The sequence below is a fragment of the Notamacropus eugenii genome, chromosome 2, assembly GCF_028372415.1.
Source record: "Notamacropus eugenii isolate mMacEug1 chromosome 2, mMacEug1.pri_v2, whole genome shotgun sequence".
Taxonomy (NCBI): domain Eukaryota; kingdom Metazoa; phylum Chordata; class Mammalia; order Diprotodontia; family Macropodidae; genus Notamacropus; species Notamacropus eugenii.
The window spans coordinates 226117909-226131468 of record NC_092873.1 but is presented as its reverse complement, the minus strand read 5'-3'; positions in this window follow the sequence as shown (position 1 = coordinate 226131468).

The window sequence follows — 13560 nt, the reverse complement described above, 5'->3', positions numbered from 1 at the left end:
TTTCACGGGAAGAAAAATAACAAGGCCTGGAGAGGTCAAGTAAAACATGGCCAAGATCACATAGTCAAGTGGGCAAGTGCTTGTTGGCTTACTGATTTGTTGATACAGAAAGGAAGAGACAGCACTAGGATTTCCCAGACTCCAAAATCAGTACTGCTTCCACTGGATTTTGATAAGTCTATTAGTGTTCAAAACACTTGTAGAACTCCTTTTGAGGACAGGCCTTCAGAATCTATGGCACAGTATATCTATGTCTGTGTCTGTGTATCTATATCTCAGGGATGGCAAACCTTCATTTTTTGTAGATGGAATGGAAATTAGGAAATAGCCAAAAGTCAACAAGAGGAAAGCATGAAGTCTTAGGTGGGTAATCAAGCTTGGTGATCCACTTGGGTGTCAAAAACAGGGTTTAACTGGGAAGTACTGATATGGATTTTTTTTCTTAACACCCAAGCTTGCTCTCAAGGTAATAAAAAGACAACTTTCAGAAATATTGTAAGTAGGGACTGCATCACTGAAATAATTCTGTAGCTATGGTGACTAGTCGTCCCAGATTTTCCAGGATAGCACCAATTTCAAGAAAAGAACTTTTACTTTTAACAAGGCTTTCCAAAAAGAATAGCCTTCATCAGACCATGTGTCCTGATTTTTGTTTCAGAAATTAAGGTCAGAGTACATGTACTTTTCCAAAGTGCCTGGCTACACTGATGTACAATATTCACTGAAATGCATTAAGTTCTAGTAGAGCAGGTTATGTGTATACATGTAACCTGTATTGTTCTTTTAAACAATAACTTCTTTATAAATAGTGTCATGGTGCTTGCATTTATGATATTAAAGATCCATCAATGTTTCAGAGTATAAATTCAGAGAACTCTGGACTAACAGTCAGAAGACCTGGATTTTAGGCCTGGTACTGCCACTAAATAAACTGTGCAACCATATGCAAGTCAGTTGCTCTGGGCTTTAATTTCTTCCTTCATAAAATAATATTATCTGGCATCAATATAGTGCTCAAAAGTAGAACTGCAAAGTATTAACAATTACATATGAAAGAATGCTACAAATCACTGATAAAAAGAGAAATGCAAATCAAAACAACCCAGAAGTTGTTTCCACAGCCTAAAAATTGGCAAAGATGACTTAAAAATGGAAATAGTTCATTCTGGAGGGGTTGTGAGAAGGTAGGCATGCTGATTTGCAGCTGATGCAGCCATGAACTGATCCAACCATTTTGGAAAGCAATTTGTAATTATGCAAATAAAGTGACCAAATGTCCGTATCCTTTGACCCAGAGATTCTATTACTAGGTGTATATCCCAAAGAAGCCATCAATAAGAAGAAAGTCCCCATATACACCAAAATATCCACAGCAGAATTCTTTGCAATAACAAAGAATCAGAAACATAGTAGAAACACCTCAAATGGGAAATAGCTAAATAAATTGTGGAGCATTAATGTAGTGGAATATTATTATGCTATAAAAATGATGAATGTAATGAATCCAAAGAAGTGTGAAAAGATCTACATGAACTGATAAAGACTTAAGTAAGCAGTTAAGACAACAACGGAAATGGAAAGAACAAAAACACACAAAAATATCAAAAGCAAATATTGCATATAACACAAGTTTTCAGACTCTTTCAATGTATTATTGTTTAGTTGTGCTGACTTTTTTCCTTTTTTTTTATCTTTAAAAAATACGAGCTCTCTGGGAGGGAGGGAGTGAGAATTATATGGGGAAAATTTATGGTTATATATAAAAAAGACATCAATAAAAACATTTTTAAAATACAGAAAGCTCTTTTCACTCTGCCCCTTCCTTACCTCTCTACTCTTTTGCTCTCCCAAAGAAGCTAGGTGGTGCCGTGGATGGAGCAGCAGACCTAGTGTGGTCTCATCTTCCTGAGTCAAGTCTGGATTCAGACACTTAGTAGCTCTTTGACTCTGGGTAAGTCATTTAACCCTGCTTGCCTCAGTTTCCTCATCTGTAAATGAGTTGGAAAAGGCAAACCACTCCAGCATCTTTGTCAAGAAAATCCCAAATGGGGTCACAAAGAGTAAGGCAGGATTGAAATTATTGAACCACAACAAAGAACACCTCCACCATCCCTAGGTAGTCTACATCCTATTCCTTATACATGATGCCCCATCTTCCTTTCACATGTCTTTTGTCTCCCTATGACTACAATCCTTTTCCTTTCCACCTCTGCCTCTTGAAATCCATGATTTCTTTCAAAATCAGCTCCACTGCCTCTCTCTGCCTTCTCTGTCTCCCCAGCTCTTCAACTGCTAGTGCCTTCCCATTCAAGGTTACCTAGGTCTGCTTTTTAAGTGGCCTTATATACCTTCCTGCATAAAGATTTTTCTCCTCATTTGAATATAAGCTCCTGGAGGGCACAGACTGTTTGCTCCAGTGTGTAGCACAGTAGCTAGCCACGGTGAAGCACTTGCTGATTGATTGATTGACTGACTAATTAGTTGATTAGATTCTGGGACAACGCAGTTAAAATCTTTCTCAAGTCTAAAGGACAGCATGTGATTTCAGTAGACTATGGAATCTGGTTCTATTGTTGTTGTGTTTGTCCTACGTTCTCTAAGAGGACCATGACATCAAGATGATGACATGACTTGCACTTGACTTTGATTTGAGTGACAGAGGGCTGTGCAAGGTCACCAACCTCACTTTCTTCTTCTGAGCCATCTGGGTGCAGTGGCCTGATATTCATCTGAATGACTAGAGATGGCCCAGGATGCAAAATTAGACCCTGGCCCTTTCAGGCTAAGGTCTTATCACATTCTCACTTTGAATGAGATACACCCATTCATTGAATAGGCTTCTTTAAGTTACTCAAAGGATGGCCCCTTTAATAAAAAAAAATCAAACAGGGAGGGGAAGACCCTTAGGGAACCTGGGTAAAAGAGAAACAATTACTATTTAGACTCTGTGCTAGGTGGGTGGGGACTTGTTGCCCAGTCTATGAGCTCCAGAGTGAATTGGATTTAAGGCTTGATCTTTGAGCAAGAAATGTAGCCAGGAAACCCAAAGAAAAAAAAGGCTACTCTTCATCAACAAATATTTATCCAATGCCTAAAAGATGATGCAGTACAATGAGGTGTGCTGGATTCTAAAGCCTTAGGTTCAAAGCTTAGCTCTGGCTCCTAGAACTTTGTAAACAGGTAAATCATTCAACTTCTCTAGGCCACAGTTGTTTCTCCCTCTGTAAAATGAGATTAGACTACATGACCTCTAAGTTATCTTCCAGCTCTTCATCTATGATCTTATGATTCTGCCTTTGATGAGGTCATGTGGTTAAATCTTTTCATATTTTGACTTTTGGAAAGATGAAAATATTTCTATAACAGTACTATTTTTAATATACTTTACATTATTTAGAAATGGAAGGGACCTCAAAGGTCACCCAGGTCAACCTCCTCATCTTAAAATTGGGAAATTGAAGGGCACACATTGAGATCTCATTCTGAGCCTCATAAGAGCCTATTAGCACCATTTTAAGGATAAAGAAACTGAGACTCAAATTGTTTAAAGTGATTTGCTCATAGTCACATACCTAATCAGAAAGGAAATTCTAACCCAGGTCTGTCTGCCAACTGACCCAACATGCTTTCCATTGTATAGTTAACCCTTCCACATCACAACTTTCCGCATTGTGATTTCAATATATGACAGGTCAGCATAAAAAATTGAATGGGAATTTGGGGGGAATTTTGCAGAAGCCACAAATGACAAGGGAAGGCCAACAGATGACAAAGAAAAGGTTTAGAAACTCAGAAATGCAGGATTGTTATAAAAGAGGCATTCCAGTAGACGCTGACATGATACAAGAAAAGGCCAAATTCTTATACGATTTTCTAAGGCATCATACAAGAAAAGGCTAAGTCCTTATATGATTTCCTAAAGGAAAATGATGATGAAATGTTGACCCTTATGGATTTTACTTGGTTTTTCCAGATTACAGGGGTGCCATATCCCTAACTGCTCTAATGTAGAAGGGATAACTATACTATTCTGCCTTACCATATTTAGGTTACTTACCTGGGATATATTTGCTCATGATTCAGGTTAATGTATCACAGACTTAGAGTGGGAAAAGACCTTAGAGATTATCTAGTCCAAATGCCTCATTTGGCATTGGTGAAGTAATTCAGGCTCAAAGAAATCGTGATTTGCCTGAGGTCAGATAGCTAGTTAAGTGGCAAAGCCAAGTGATCCACAGACAGTTGAGGAGCACACACCCACCTGCTTAGAATACCATATGACTAATAAATAATCAGACTTCCTTTACTTGCATTATGATAACAGGGGGAAAATATATGTCCACTTAAAATATAGGAATGTATTATAAACCTATTATAGCTTCTTCTCTTACCTTATAGTAAGTAATGAATGTTCAGTGAGCCCTTCTTTACCAACTTTGTATCCTGAATGTAAACATAAAGTGTGTGTATATTATGGGGTGGTAGAATATAGATCTGAAATTTACATTTAAATTTAAAATTAAAATTGAGATTTTTTTTTTAAATAAATAGCTTGATATAAACAAAACAAGCTTTTTCCTCTTGAAAAAGCTAGAGTTTTGACTTTGTTTTTTGAGACTGGGTCTCCCTATCTAGCTCAAGCTAAGGTGCAGTGGCCAGTCACCAGGACCTGACCCTACTGCTGATCAACATGGGAGATTTAACCTGTTCATTTGTGACTGGGCCAAGTCCTCCCCTCTTCAGGCAATTTGGTGCACCTCAGTCACAGGGAATCAATATATTGGTGCCAAACTTAATGTGTATACTTCTCAGCTCTACCCCTACTGCAACTCAGAATTCCTGAGTTTCAAGAGATAAACCAGTCTCAGTCTTTCCAATAGCAGAGATTACAGGTAAGTGCTATTTTATTTTTTAATAATGTATTTGAGCATATATATTTAGTAAATAATATATTAGTAGCAGAGAAAAACAATTAAGCAAAGAGTTGGTAGATGATCAAATCTGATAGTGTATAAAACACGATCCCTAGGGATCTTCCTTTCTGAAGTGAGGAGGAAATTATATTATCTATTCCTTGATCCCATGATTAATTTTTCAGTTATTTAGATTTGACTCCCTTTAAGTGATGAGATTTTTAGATGAACACTACCAAGTCAGGGACGAGAATTTTGAAGAGTTTTAAAAATGAGGGACGCTGACCGATTAACAGCTAAGAAGGCTTTCAAACATGCGGAAACAATGTCGTATTTCATTACGTTGCATGTATACTCTGGTACTCTCTGTTTTAGAGTCAAGCCTACTATATCATCCCTGTCAGGATTCTTGGGTACCCTGAGGAGTTGTAGGTGTCTCTTTTCTCTGCTGCCACTGGCTCAATCCACCATAAGACGTACTGTTGCCCCTCCCCACCACCAAAATTGTTGTGGGCTAGTCATTAGCACTTCAGTTCCATTTAATTTTGTTGTTGTTCAGTTCTGTCCAATTCTTCATAACCCCATTTGGAGTTTTCTTGGTAGAGCTACTGAAGCAGTTTGCCATTTCCTTCTCCAACTCATTTTACAGATGAAGTAACTGAGGCAGGGTTAAGTGACTTCCCCACAGTCACTTAGTAGTAAAGTGTCTGAGGCTGTATCTGAACTCAAGTCTTCCTGAATCCAGGTGCCACTCATCCTCTACGCCACCTAGCCCCATTTAACTACTTAACATCAATTATCTTTTAAAAAGGGATATTTACTTCAATGACATTTCAAAGATAGGTAAAACACTCTTTTTCTACCCCCAACATATGGGAGGCATACTCTCTCTTACACCATCTCTGTCTCTGGGAACAGGGGAGTTAACTTAGGTCAGTTCCTACATAACATTTACTCCACCAATTCCATGGCCATTTCCAGCACGATTGCCAAATAAGTTCTCTTGCCGATGAGTTTATCTGATGTGGCAGCAGTTGTAAAATCCACCCTCTGTTCTAAGTCTTAGGTTCCCAGGACTCACACTCCTGATGTTTCAAAACTTACAGGGTTAGAAATTCCATTCCCTTCATCTAAAAGGGAAAAACACAAACAGGGAAGCCAAGGATCATAACCTGTTTCTTGGGGCAATATGGCCTCAGAAGGGAGGACACCCAAGAGCCTCTCCTTTTTTTTTTTAATCTATGAAATAACACAAGCATTTCCATAATATAACAGAATTTTTAGAAAGAAAATTGCACATGAAACTATAAATCTATTATATACAACTTGCTATTCATTTTAAATATATAATAAAGTTATATATAAAGCCTCTCCTTTTACAGCATTGTGTCTCACCAGATGCTGTGAGTAGAAGAGCCTAATAGATTTACCAAGAGGACTTCAAAAAAGCAAGCTGCTGGGGCTGACAGGCCTTGCTGAAGGCCTCCATAGCCAATCAAAGAGCCTCTTCACCACTTGTTTATCTGAACTGAACCAGTTATAGAACATCTATACTCACTCCATAGTCTCTTCCAGGCACTTCCCTTACATATCATCAAGACTTTTCCAGAAGGCTCACTCGTGTCTCCACATGTTGAGACACGATGCAGGGCACTTTGCACGTGTGCCAGATTCCATCCAGATTCCAAGGGCATAAATCATTGGATCTTAGATTTAGAGTTGGAAGGTAACCTAGGGCCATCTTATCCAACTCCCTCATTTACAAACAAGGAAATTGAGGTACTTCTAAAGATTCAGATCATTACCCATTCATACTTAAAAGGCAGAAGTCATGTCCATGTTTTCCCATAAATCCACCATAAACACCCAACATGCTTGATATTATGCAGATACCAGTTATCTTTTACTCTTGATTTTTGACATGCCATCTTTTTTTCTTAGTAATGCATCTCCCTGATGCCAGCCTTAACAATGAAGAATTACTCTTGTTCCATTACAATACACAATTCAGACAGTTACTATATTGTTGCAAATACAGGCCAATTCCAATCAGCTCCACTAAAAATCTCCTTGAAAAGAGAAATGCGTACACATCAACTGAAAAGTAACACCAATTATCAGCCACAACCAGGCTTTATGCAAGCCAGATTTGGGAGAGAGGAAAAAGATTAGCTGAAATTTAGACTAACATGGTAGCACAGCCCAACTTTCCCCCCACCCTCACCTCCCAGGCACTCGAAATTTACTCTCCCTCTCTTACAAAACATTGAAATCAAAGGTAGATGTTTCTTTTCAAAATATCTGACCAGAAAAAAACATTGTATTGATATGCATAAATGAATGAAATGCTGACTCTTATTCATTTTGTCTTTTAAAACAGGTACTAGCTCGCACAAAAGGTGTAGCTTCAGAGAGGTGTGTTTTAAGCATTAATGAGCCTGATTTGTGAGGATGGCTTCACAAGGTGCACAATGCGTGAGTGGTAAAGTAGGGCAAACGGTGGAAGCTTGCCCATCTTTTAAATCTTTATGAACACAATAGTATCACCTCTTGCTGCCATTTCTCTTACATAAGGTTTCTCAAGCAGAGACTCAAGAGGAATGGAGGAGGGGAAGGTAATGAAATTCCCATTGTTCTGCTTCGAGGAATTTGAGGGCCACTGAAGTTTGAGGATCAGTTCTTGCTGGAATACAAACATTATCTTGTAAGCAATGCAGCCTCTTCCCTCCCCCCGCTTTTTTTTTTTTTTAACTGTCTATCCTGTAAAAAAGAGGAGTCTTCACAAATGAACTGGGCAATCTTGCAATCTCTTCTGGCTTTAAATTCTATAACGTGATGATAGACAGCCTTGCTGTCCCTCCTCATATCTGCCTCCTGGCTTTCCTGACTTCCTTCTAGTTCCAGGTAAAGTACTACTAGAAGCCTTTCCCAAGTTTCCTTAAGCATAGCATATCACCTTTCCCCTATTGATTATTTCCAGTGTGTCCTGTTTATATCTTGTTTGTGTATAGCCATCTTCATGTTGTCATTCTCCAAAATCCAGTGAGCTCTTGGAGAGGAGAAACTGTCTTTTAGTGTTTCTTTGTATCTCTGGTTCTGGGCAAATGGTAGATTCTTAATTGTAGGTGCTTCTTGAGCTTCAAAAATAGAGGATCTCTGGGTAGGGAGCATTATAAGACCTGGGGGGGGGGGGGGGGGAGGAGGGAGGGCAGAGGGTTTCTCACATCCCTAATAGATAAGCAGCAGCAGCTGGACAGTGAAGAGACAGTATGGTCTAGTCAGCAAAGAATATCATCTTTGAAATCTGGTGACCTGGATTCAAATACCCTCTCTGCTGCTTGTGTGATCGTGTGATCTTGTGTGATTTGAGGTACAACACTTAGTCTCCCTCTGCCAGGGTAAGCCTCAGTTTCTACATAGGCTTATCAGGCACATAGTAGGTGGCTAACAAATGACTGCTGATCAGGTGATAAAATGAGGGCTTTGGACTAGTCATTTCTGAGGTTCCTTCCTGCACAAATCCACAGGCTTTTTTCTCTTGTAGCTCAAGTCCCTATTTTCTGCAAATAAACTGATTTCTAAAGTTGTTTTGGTGGCAGATGTTCCCTTTGAGCTTGCTCATTCATTAGGCTAGCATTACACATTAGAAAACAATCTGTAGGCTCCTGCTCCTATCAACACAATCTACTATCACCAGCAGACAGCAAGAAACCTGGTCACTGCTCTAGTCAACAACTCCCTTTGGGCAAGTTGCTTGACCTCATTTATCTCACTATATATAAACTGAGATTAATAATAAAATAAAAGAATGTTTGAGGTCTTTGGGTGAAAGGTAAGTTCTCTGGTTTACTGAGATCTCCTGTTTCTGCAATGTTATCGGCTATTGACCTTAGGACCTATATTTGTAATGATATACAAACTGGTATTCCCTTAATGGAAAGAATGGATGAAGAGCTCTGCTTTTTTTAAAAAGATGGTTTTGTGCTTGCAGTGCTCTGCTAATTGGCTTTTGTTTTGTATTTTGTTTTGTTTTGTTTTGTTTTTGTTACACCAGAGATTCAATTGGTATAGAAACTCCCACTGAGGAAGAAGAATGTCTTGAAAGAAGAATCTTTCAAGTCAATATACAGTCTTAGAGAATTGTCTGGGAGTATTATAGGGTTAGGGGCAGCTAGGTGCCATAGTGAACAGAGTGCAGGGCCTGGAGTCAGGAAGATCTGAGTTCAAATCTTTCCTCAGACAGTTACTAGCTGTGTGACCCTGGGTAAGTCACTCAACCCTGTTTGCCTCAGTTTCTTCATCTATAAAATGAGCTGGAGAAGGAAATGGCAAACCATTCCAGAATTCATGCCAAGAAAATTCTAAAAGGAGTCACAAAGAGTTGGATGCAACTGAAAACAACTAAACAACATTAAAAGTTTAAGAGACTTTCTCAGGGTCACAGATATACTAAATTTTAGAGGCAAACCCAGTTCTTCATGGCTCCGAGGCTGGATCTTCTCTACTGTACTACTTTCCTGAATATAATGTGGGCCTACTAAATGGCTGTCGAGTTGAATTTAATTAACACTAGTTGGCATTTATATTGTAAGATTTGCAAAGCACTTTGTAAATAATCTCACCTAATACTTAAGAAATGTGAGGTACTGTGGGTATTATTATTGCCCTTTTACAAATGAAGAAACTGAAACTCAGGTCACATAACTGACAGGAGGATTTGAACCCAGATTTTCTTGATTCTAAATACACTATGAGGTAGCTAGGTTGCGCAGTGGATAGAGTACTGGGTCTGGAATTAGGAAGACCTGCACTCAAACCAGCTTACTAGCCATGTGACCTCTCTGAGGCAAGTCACTTAAGCTGCATCTGCCCGACTCCCTAGGGTTAATGTGAGGATCAAAGAGAAAGAATTTGAAAGAACTTAGCACAGTGTGTGGTTGGCACATAGTAGGTATTTAACAAATGCTTCTTTTCCTTCCTTCTACTATACTTTCCATTATATATCATGCTACTTCTCCCTACTGCAGTATTAACTATTTTGATTGTTTTCTATATTTATTAGTTTTGGGGTTTGTTTCATCCAGATTCAAATAGATTGCTGCCAGGCCTAGAGGCCTGTGGGCTACCCAAGTCTTCCCTTACCTCTATCGGAGGTCTTCGGTTGGCCAAACCGGATGCTCATATGAGAGAAAGGACGTTCCAGAGTCGAACAAGGGTTGAGCTTTATTTCAGGGTCTCAGTTACAAGTGCAGGGGATTCTTCCTTAGGAGGGAGAGAGAGAGGGATCTCCCAAGGAGGCAAAGATCTTACAATAAGAGATTGGAAGTAGAAGTGTAAGTGGGGAGAGAGGGGGAGGGGAGAGAGGAGAGAGGAAAAGCGGAGCCTTGTTGTCCTGTCGCTCCGCGCCCCTCCACCCAAGAGAGCTTTCAGGCTTTCCTGATCCTACTTAAACTCTCCAGCAGCATAGTTTGCATCTGAATACCGTGCTGTTAGATAACAATAGTGTGCCCAGATCTGGGACAATCTCGAGGGTGGGGAGAGCTCTCTCCCATCACGTTTCTCACGGGAAGAGGCGGAAATACACGAGATAGCTCGGTTCACCTCGATTCCCAGTCGTTTCCTGGGGGGTCTCGTGAGAACTCTAAGATTTAGAAGTTCCCACCTTTACCCGCCCGAGACTGTCCACCTGGAATTGAGCTTCCATCCCCAGCAGATTGCAAATGACACAATTCTGTAAACAGGACATTTATACTATAATTACAAGAGTACAGTAAAAGCTCAGTGTACCCTCATATACATATAGACATATGTATTTAAATTTACATAGATCTTTATATGCATATATGTGTATCAAAAAGTACCAAACTTGGCAAAATAATGAATTACATTTCATTTTTTTTCTTTGTTCCAAGGCTAGTTTGTTTTCAGAAATGCTATTTGATTCATTAAGCAAACATTTATATACTAGCACGGTTGTCTGTCTGCAGCAGGGAAAACACTCTGTGTGTGCAGATCTCAACAGTCTATGACATAGTAGAGAGTTACCTGGAGTACATGGAAAGCTAGGTGGTATATTGGATAGAGTATAGGGCCTGGAATCAGGAAGACCTGAGTTCAAATCTGACTGCAGATACTTACTAGTGGTGTGACAGGGCAAGTCACTTAACCTTGTTTTCATCAGTTTCCTTCTCTATAAAATGAGCAGGAGAAGGAAATGACAAATCACTCCAGTATCTTTGCCAAGAAAATTCCAAATGGTGTCACAAAGAGTCAGACATGACTGAAATGAATGAACAACAATAACTCAAAGCACATAAAAGTTAAGTGACCTGTCCAAGGTCACAATAAGCATCTGCTGTAGGATTTGAACTTGGTTCTTCTTGACTTCAAATTCAACCCTACAACACAGTATATTATTCTGTCTCTTATCAATTTTAAGATTTAATATAGTTTGCTATTGTATCATCAGTTAATTACATGAACCTATAAAAAAATATTGAGTGAATGAAAGTATCAACATAGATATAACATAGGAATTTACTGTTCTAGATAGATTTTATTGGTAGACTTTAACTGTGACTCTATCTATCTGTCTATCTGTCTGTCGTCTATCTAAACATCTCTCTTTGAACCAACTGCTGCAGTTACCATTAGAGGGTCTAGTACTACTCACCTTTCTATACTTCTGTAAGTTAGCATTTTTGAAAAGAAATCCAGTTGTGCCACATCTGATTCTTACATTTCAATCAAAGTATTATACATTTTCTTTATTTTGTACTTCTTTGGATTCCAAAGAAAGGATTGATTTATAAGTGTAATGTTTCTGGTACAATTTTAGTGAATTAACAGGCCAAAGTATATATGATTAATTGTTTTTAAATGACTTGTTGAAACTGGGTTCATCTATATGAAGATTAAAACTGCAGTAAGTCATCCTCTACCACCATGTTCAGCCCTCTTCTGTCACCCATAGTGAAAAATGAATCAAATCAACATAGATTTAGTGCATTCTTAATGCTAAGCATATTCAGCAGAGTTCTGAAGTCAGGAGAGATGCTATACGAATGCTAGCTACAGGTCTTTCAGATTTGCTCTGTGTTCAAGGCTGAGTATTCATTATAAGAGCTACCCTACACAAGGCAAGATGTTATATGCAGATTCTCCAGGATACCCTTTTTCAACAGCTGTGAATGCTAAATAATAACAAATGCGTAAATGATCCAGTTAAATGATAAATCATCCTGGATATACTGGGTCCTAAAAAATCTGCATGTTTAAAAAAAGGTACTTAGACCTGAATTACCCAAGACCTCTGGAAAATTGTCCTTTAGCAATCCTCAAAGGATACTTGTCTGTGCCTACACTTAAGTCTTCCCATGTTACTTACCATGGTGGTGATCCTGGATTATCAAGGTCTATGCCAGCAAAGCATAGGCTTAGCAAAGATCCTTAGTGGGGACTGTGAATAGATTATGGGACTTGGGAGTTAGGAAGACCTGAGTCCAAGTCCCTCTTCAGAAAGAAGATTACTTGCTTTGAGATTCTAGGAAAGTTATTTTGTTTCTCCCAGCCTTGGTTTCTTTATCTACAAGATAATAATAATAATAAAACTTACCTCCTAGAGTTGTCATGAAGCTAAAATGAGATGATATTTGTAAAGCAATTTGTAGATATTAAAGTAGTTTGTAAATGCTTGCTATGATGATGATGGAGGTGATGACTATGATGGTTAGGGACTGTGTACCTGTGCTTAAGGACCATCACATGTGGGGGAGAAGGGGAAGGCACAGGCATCAACAGAATTCATCACCACATAATCAATTTTTTCAACCACAACAACTCATGAAACTGTCTAGTGTGGCATGAAGCACAGAATCACCAATTTAGAGCTAGAAGCCATTTAATCCAACATCTTCGTTTTGCAGATGAGGAAGATGAGATCTAAAAGATCTGTGTGCCCAATGTCACACAGATAACAAGTAACAGAGGCAAGATTTTAAGCCAGATCTTCTTATTCCAGGGCCAGTGTTCTTTGCTTTCCTCTGTATGAAGGGAAGAGAAGGAGGAATTAAAGGAATTTACCCACATCAATGAAATCACAGTCTTTTAAAGAATCACAGTATCTGTCCATGGCTGCATAAGATGATCAAAATTGAACACATTTCTATTTTTTCTTTACTCTATATTAAGCTTCTGGAAGACATGTACTTTCTGTTCCTTGCATGGATATCCTGCTTTAAGGAAATCTTATGTACAGACATCCACAGCTGGTCAGTTAGAGGGTGATAATTCCAAGTACCAAAGGCTTATTCTTTTTAACAAAATGATTCATCTCAAAATTCCTTTAAATAGTGAACACCCATGGCACTGAAACTGTGATTCAATTTACCAAAACAATTGATATCCACACTAATTTTCAGCTCCATAGCGCTTCAACATCTGTCTAGCAGAGCATCCCCATGGTGCCATGTGCCATCTACAAAAGGCAAACTCTGACACTCACCAAGGTTGGAGTACTGAGGATGCTGGCACCATTTCTGTCTTGAATGACCAATGTGAAACTTTCTTTAATCTAATCCTCATGGTTTGCGTATACTCTGCTATAACTATAAAGTCTGACTCCAGTTATTTCCCTGTCATTTCTAAG